The 6,439-nt window shown below is 44.9% G+C and overlaps 1 long non-coding RNA gene across 2 annotated transcripts in view; it reads right to left on the bottom strand.

Moving 5' to 3' along the window:
* LOC102028472 overlaps positions 1 to 3,085 on the bottom strand; it is a 13,063-nt gene extending 9,978 nt beyond the window's left edge. Inside the window, exons 1-2 of one of the 2 annotated variants that reach the window (XR_264906.2) lie at positions 2,873 to 3,085; positions 2,069 to 2,226 (exon numbers count right to left, since the gene is read on the bottom strand). This is a non-coding gene — a long non-coding RNA (uncharacterized LOC102028472). Of the gene's footprint in view, positions 1 to 2,068; positions 2,227 to 2,354; positions 2,635 to 2,872 lie in introns of those variants that run through there. The other variant, XR_264907.2, reaches the window with a different exon arrangement.
* Positions 3,086 to 6,439: the final 3,354 nt, after the last annotated feature.

Below are 6,439 nucleotides of genomic sequence, written 5' to 3' on the forward strand. Positions count from 1 at the left end.
AAAAACCAAAAAATCAAAAAAAAAAAAAAAAAAAAAAAAAAGAAATTCTCAAGCAAGTCCCCAAGGAGATATGCATGAGGAAGTTCAACTCATCAACCTTGGCGTTCACCCCAGCAGAATATGTAGATTAGTGAAATGATGTGGCTGACTGCACACAGTGGTGCATGCCTGTAATCCTAGCTACTCAAGAGGCTGAGGTGGGATGACTGCAAGTTCGAGGCCAGCCTGACAACTTAGTGAGATACTGCTTCAAGATAAAATTTTAAAAGAGCTGGGGTGTAGCTCAGTGGCAGAGCACTTGCTTAGTATGTATGTGTAGGGGCCTGGGCTCAATCCCCAGTACAGAAAAAAATGTTATGGATGAATCATTCTGAATAGTTGTCATAAGGCTGGGGATATAGCTCAGTGGCACAGCATCTGCCTGGCAAGCACAAGGTCCTGAGTTCAAGTCACAGTACCCAAAAAAAGAATAGTCATCATGGAAGTAGTGACACACACATACTAACACACACACACCACCACCACCACCAACAACAACAACAGCAACAACAATGTTTTTGGGGAGTTTTTTTTTTGTCCTTTTGAGACAGGGTCTCGCTATGCAGTTCAGGCTGGCCTTGAGCTCACTTTGTAGCCCAGGCTGGTCTCGAACTCGCAACAATCCTCCTACCTCAGCCTCCCGAGTGCTGGGATTACAGGTGTGCGCCACCACGCCCACCAACATAGATCTTAAAAATACAGAATTGAAGCTGGGTGTAGTGGCACTCTGGGAGGCTAGATCAGGTAGATTGCAAATTCAAGCCTAGCCTGGGCAACATAGTGATTTATTGAGATCCTGTCACAAAGTAAAAAATAAATAATGGACTGGGGCTGCAGCTCAGTTCAAATGCCCTGGGTTCAGTTCCCAGTACCACAACACAAAACAGAACTGATCAGTAAAAAGGAGAATGAGGTTTAACAATGCCTTTTAATAGTAAAATGCATACATTCAAAGCAACATCACGTCATTAACAAGGATGTGCACCTGTTTCAGGGCATGGAGCAGGCTCCTTAGAGGGCCCGTGAGACAAGGGAGCCAATAGGAGGCAATTAAAAGGAGACAGCAGGAGGAGCTGGGAAATAGCATCTAAGAGAGGCCTTGCTGCCCTGCATAGGGTAAAGATGATAACGCACGCCGCCATTTGATTAACCTGAGTCCTGTGGAGGACAGAAAAGGAAGACTCCAGAATGGACTCCGACTCAGCCACTCATGAGCTTGTGACCCTGGGCAGGAAATAGAACGGAACCTCCAAGGCCTCAGTGTTCTCACCTTTCGGTGAGGATAATACCCAGCGTGATTGTGAGGAACCACGATCACGTGAGACAACAGAACTGGGGTTCAATAAATGAGAATAACATCAGTGATGGGACATCACCCTCCCCTTAGGGGTCCTGGCTTCAGCTCCGCGGAGCCGCAGACCGGCTTGGTGTCCACACCTCCTGCTTCAGTCCTCGGGCCCTGGCCCCCTTATCTTCCTGGCCCCCTCATCTGGTTGCCGGTTAAAAAGGAGAGATTTGCAAGGCAAGGAGAAAGCCCAATATGTGTCTGTTTCTCTATTTATTTTTATTTATTTTGATTAGAAAACAGCTCTTTATCCTGCACTGAAGACTGCTCCCTTTGGATCAATACCTCAGTCAGGGCTTTGGAGAAATGAAATTTATATTCACGCCCCACCGTTCCCTTAGTAACAATCTCCCGCAATCAGATCTGCTCTGGTGGAAATGGCCTTTGGAAAACGCTTGTGCGGAGCACAGTAGCGCAGTCTTACCTTTGCCAGAAACTGTTTTCTGATGTAGCCAGTATCTTTTCCAGAAAAAAAAATTAACTACATTTAAGCAGACTTAACAAGGTCCTAAAATAGATATAAAGTGGTTTCACCCTGCAAGGGGAATTCTTAAAATACTAAAGTACTGTTTTTAAGCATAGCCCAGTACTTCAAAACACTCATTTACATTGCAAACAATTTCCATGCTAATTACAAAAGATACTTTCTCAAGCACTAGGTAATATTTTGCATACTATTTGTACCTGAAATAAATGCAGTTATTTTTCTTTCTCCTCCTCTTCCTCCCTTCCCCCACCTTCTTCCAGTGTCCACTCCTGCAGAATGACCTTCGGCTGGGATCATAGCTCAGGGGTGGAGCACCTGCCTAGCCCATGTGAGGCCCTGGAGTCGATCCCCAGTACTGCAAAAACAAAGCAACAAAAACAAGCTACCTTTTTCACAGTTCTTCCAGATTTGTACTGTTATTGTATTTCAGGTGTGAATTTGAGGATTTAATTCCATAATATTGAGATGAAAACAAAGATTTACCCCTGGTGCTTTGGTAGGCAGGTTGTGACTGTCTCCAGTCAGTCTCTTTTAAACATTCTATCCTTCAGCAGCTTAAACCCCACCCACAGACTTTGTTTGCCTCCTTTAAAATGGAAGCGCCTGTAGACCCTGAACTGCAGGCACCACCTCTGTGGACTGGCCTGCACCTGCGTCTCCCCCTCTGCCTCCGCCTCCACCTCCTGTTTGCTTTTAGGTCGCTGGCCGCCCTTTCAGCTTCCTCGCTCCTTTTTTTTTTTTTTTCTGGTACTGGGAATCGAACTCATGACCTCATGCTTGTCAGGCAAGCGCTGTGCCACTGAGCTAAATCCCCAGCCCCATCGCTCCTTTTTTTTTGTTTGTTGAGCCAGGCTGTTGTTTTGTTGCCCAGGCTGGTCTTGAACACTTGGGTTCAACCGATCCTCCTGCCTTAGCCTCCCCAGTAGCTCGGGCTACAGGCTTCTGGCTGGGTTCCTCACTCCTAATGTCCCTTCCCCCTTCTGACCGAATCCCGGACTCACCTTTGTCTGTCACCTCCTTCTCACCAGGGTGTAACTCGCCACAGACAGAAACTCACACCCTCCAACCACCCCGATGGCGATGGCGCTCCCTTCTCCTGAGCCCTGAGGGTCACTTCTATCAGGAAAGTCTATGCTTGCTTGCCTCCCACTCACTCCTCTGCCCACTGCCTTCTGGCTTCGCCATGGAAACTGATCTCTTGGAGGTTACCACTGGCCTCCCTGTTGCTAAATCCAGTAGACCCTTCTTGGCCCTTCCTTATTTAGCTGACCTCTCAGCAGCATTTGGCTCTGCTGACTAGCCTGCCTCTGGCTCTCCTCCCACTCACTGCAGGTCTCCCTTCCACCTCCCTGGGGGCCTCCTCCTCTCTCTTCTGCCCTAAATGTTGGTGTTCCTGGCACTCTGGCCTGGGTCCTCTTCTACCTCGGCACACACCTGCTGGGTGAGTTCATCGTACCTTGACATTACTGCCCACAAATGATTTCTAAATCTGTATCTTGGGTCTGGACCCCCTCCTAGACACAAGCACTCAAGGCTCAGCTCTTTCTGGAAGGTTCCTTGGATGGCTCCTAGGCATCTCAAACTCATCATGGCTAAAACAGAACCCCCCAAATCTCCTCCACCCATCCACGGTCAGGGAACAGTTTTCCTGGCCAAGCAAACACAGGACCTTCATTCATAATGGCCTGCTCCATCTCGCTAGCATCTCTGTACCCCCAGTTAGCCAGCTGAACACAAAATCTGATCATCTTGCCTCCCAGCCATTTCTCAGTTCCATCCACCTGTCTCCATCACGGCCCAGGTCCCAGCAACCAGCACATTCAGCTATCCTATCCTATCTCCGCAGCTGGAGAAGTCCTTCTACACCAGGAATTGTCACTCCACTGACCCTCTGCTGAATGTCACCGTCCTCATGCAAAGGTCCGGACTCCTTGTCAACAAGCCCTTGCTTGATCAGGGCTGGCCCACACCTTGGGCCACATCCCACTGCTCAGTGGGCCTCCCGCTTCGTGGTCCAGCCCCACTGGACTTCTCAGCAGCTCTGCAGACTCGCAGTTCCCTCTGGCTCCAGGCTTTGCACACACTGTCCCCCGTGTCTGGGACAGGCATAGCCTGGCTGATTTGCATTCATTAACAGATGTGTGGGCGGCATGGATTGGACCTTGGAGAGAAGCAGACGTGGGTTTGAATTCCAGCACCGCCATTTCCAAACCTACCAACCAGCCTCTCTGCGCCTTGGTGTCCTCATCAGTAGAAAGAGGCGTGAGACTTACCATGTCTAATGCACATTAGTTTCTCAGTTCAGCCACCTGACTCCTCCGTCTCACAGGCTTTTTCTGGAACTGCCCTCTTCCCTGTTCATAGAGGGGATGGCCTACAGTTACAGATTACTGGACCAGAAGTGAGCCCCTGACCCAAGCTGGACCATATTTCCTACTTTCCAAGCTAGGAACTACGTTCCAGAGAGTCTCAAGCCAGATGTGATGGCAAGTGACTATAATCACAGCAGTCAGGAGGCTGAGGCAGGAGGATTGCCATAAGTTCAAGGCCAGCCTGAGCTATATAGCAAGACCCTGTCTCAAAACAAAATAAAGCAAAAAAACAGAGTCTCAAAAAAAAAGAGGGCTGGGGATATAGCTCAGCAGCACAGCACTTGTCTGGCGAGCACAAGGTCCTGAGTTCCACTCCTGGTACACAAAACCAAAAACCAAAAAAAAAAAAAGAGAGAGAGAAAGAGAGAGAGACTGGGTCTGTAGCTCACTATGAAGGCCCTGGATTCAATCCACAGTACAAAAAAAAATGGTTTTCCCCTTAGTAGACCAGATTCCAGTAACTCGAAACCAACAAAATCCTAAGTAATTTACCAGTAACTCGAAACCAACAAAGTCCTAAGTAATTTACCCATCTTGTGAAAAGTTATTGTGAAAATCAGAAATTAGGTATGTATGTATATAGAAGATATTTAATAACTAGCAATATTATTATTAATATGAGGCTGGGGATATAGCCCAGTGGTACAGTGCCTGCCTGGCAAGCACGAGGTCCTGAGCTGATTCCCAGTACCAAAAAAGAAAATTATTAATATGTACTAAATGAATGCAGGAAGCAAAGTCTCAGGAGTAGATGTTGGAAGTCTCAGCACCCATTTCTCTATGAGGATTTCAGAAATAGGGATCAGTGCTCAGCACTATGTTATTCTATGAATACACACACATACATATATACAGACATATATGCATAACCTCAAGCTTATATATATATAGTCTTTCTATATATAGTATATAATATACTGTGAATAATATATTTATGTTACATATAATATATATATTTTTCTCCCTGAGACAGGGTCTTGCTCTGTTGCCCAGGCTTGTCTGAAACTCCTGGGCTCAAGTGATCCTCCTGCCTCAGTCTCCTGCGGGACTACAAGAGCTCAACACTACACCCAACTGTATAATACTTTTAATTGAAAAAAGCAAAGTACCATATTTTGGTGACTTTGAAAAAGAGGGAAGTTTTTCATATAGTCTTTTTACCCCATCAAGTTGGAACTTTTTTTTTTCAATGCAGACATACTTTATATATTTATAATCATGGTGCACATGCCATTTCGTGTCTGGTAATTTTCACTTAATATATACACATTTAAGTATTTCTACACAGACTTTATGATCATCTTAATGATGGTGTAATATTTAATACATTGTATTATGTAGTTTGTAAAGCCAGTTCCTTTATAGATATGTTTTCTTTGTCTTCCATCATAAATCATGCTACAATGTATATCTTTGTGGATAAGGCCATTTAAAACTAGCTTTTGTAGACTGCTTTGATTACAAAACCAATATACATGTAGTTATATTTTAAAATATTTATATAGATAACCAAGGAGAAAATTTAGGCTGGGGGTATAACTTAGTGGTAGAGTGTTTGTCTAGCATGCATGAAATTATGGGTTCAATCCCCAACACTGATGGCGGGGGGAAGATTTATGATTTCACCAGACAAAGAAAACTCCTGTATTTTGTTATATAACCTTCAAGGTCTTTTTTATTAGTAATTTTTTTACAAATGTTAGATTATATGGCATGTGCTTTGTAACCTGCTTTTCTTACACTCTAATTGCGTATCATAAACATCTTTTGGCATCATTAAATACTTTTCTTTCTGTTTTTTCCTTTCCTTCTGCTGTGTGTGTGCGTGTGTGTGCGCACACATGTACACTGAGGGGATGGAACCCAGAACTTCATGAATGCTAACTTCATCCTCTACCACTGAGCTATCCTCTGAAGCCCCATTAAATATATTTCTACCTTTATATTGATACACCTTATATGAACAATTGTCTATTTTGAATATTTATTTGTCTTCCATATTTTAGTGTTTTGGGTGAAATTATGACGGCATCGCCAAGTCAACCCTTTATATGTATATCTGGTCAGACTTCACACAGACTGCTTCTGTAGAATGAATTCCTGCAGCTACAATTGTATTTTTTTGGGGGGTGGGGTACCAGGAATCGAACTCACTACCTCACGTTTGCTAGGCAGGCACTGGGCCACTGAGCTATA

This window comes from Chinchilla lanigera, unplaced genomic scaffold (genome assembly GCF_000276665.1).
Source record: "Chinchilla lanigera isolate Chin_1 unplaced genomic scaffold, ChiLan1.0 scaffold00146, whole genome shotgun sequence".
NCBI classification, from domain to species: Eukaryota; Metazoa; Chordata; class Mammalia; order Rodentia; family Chinchillidae; genus Chinchilla; species Chinchilla lanigera.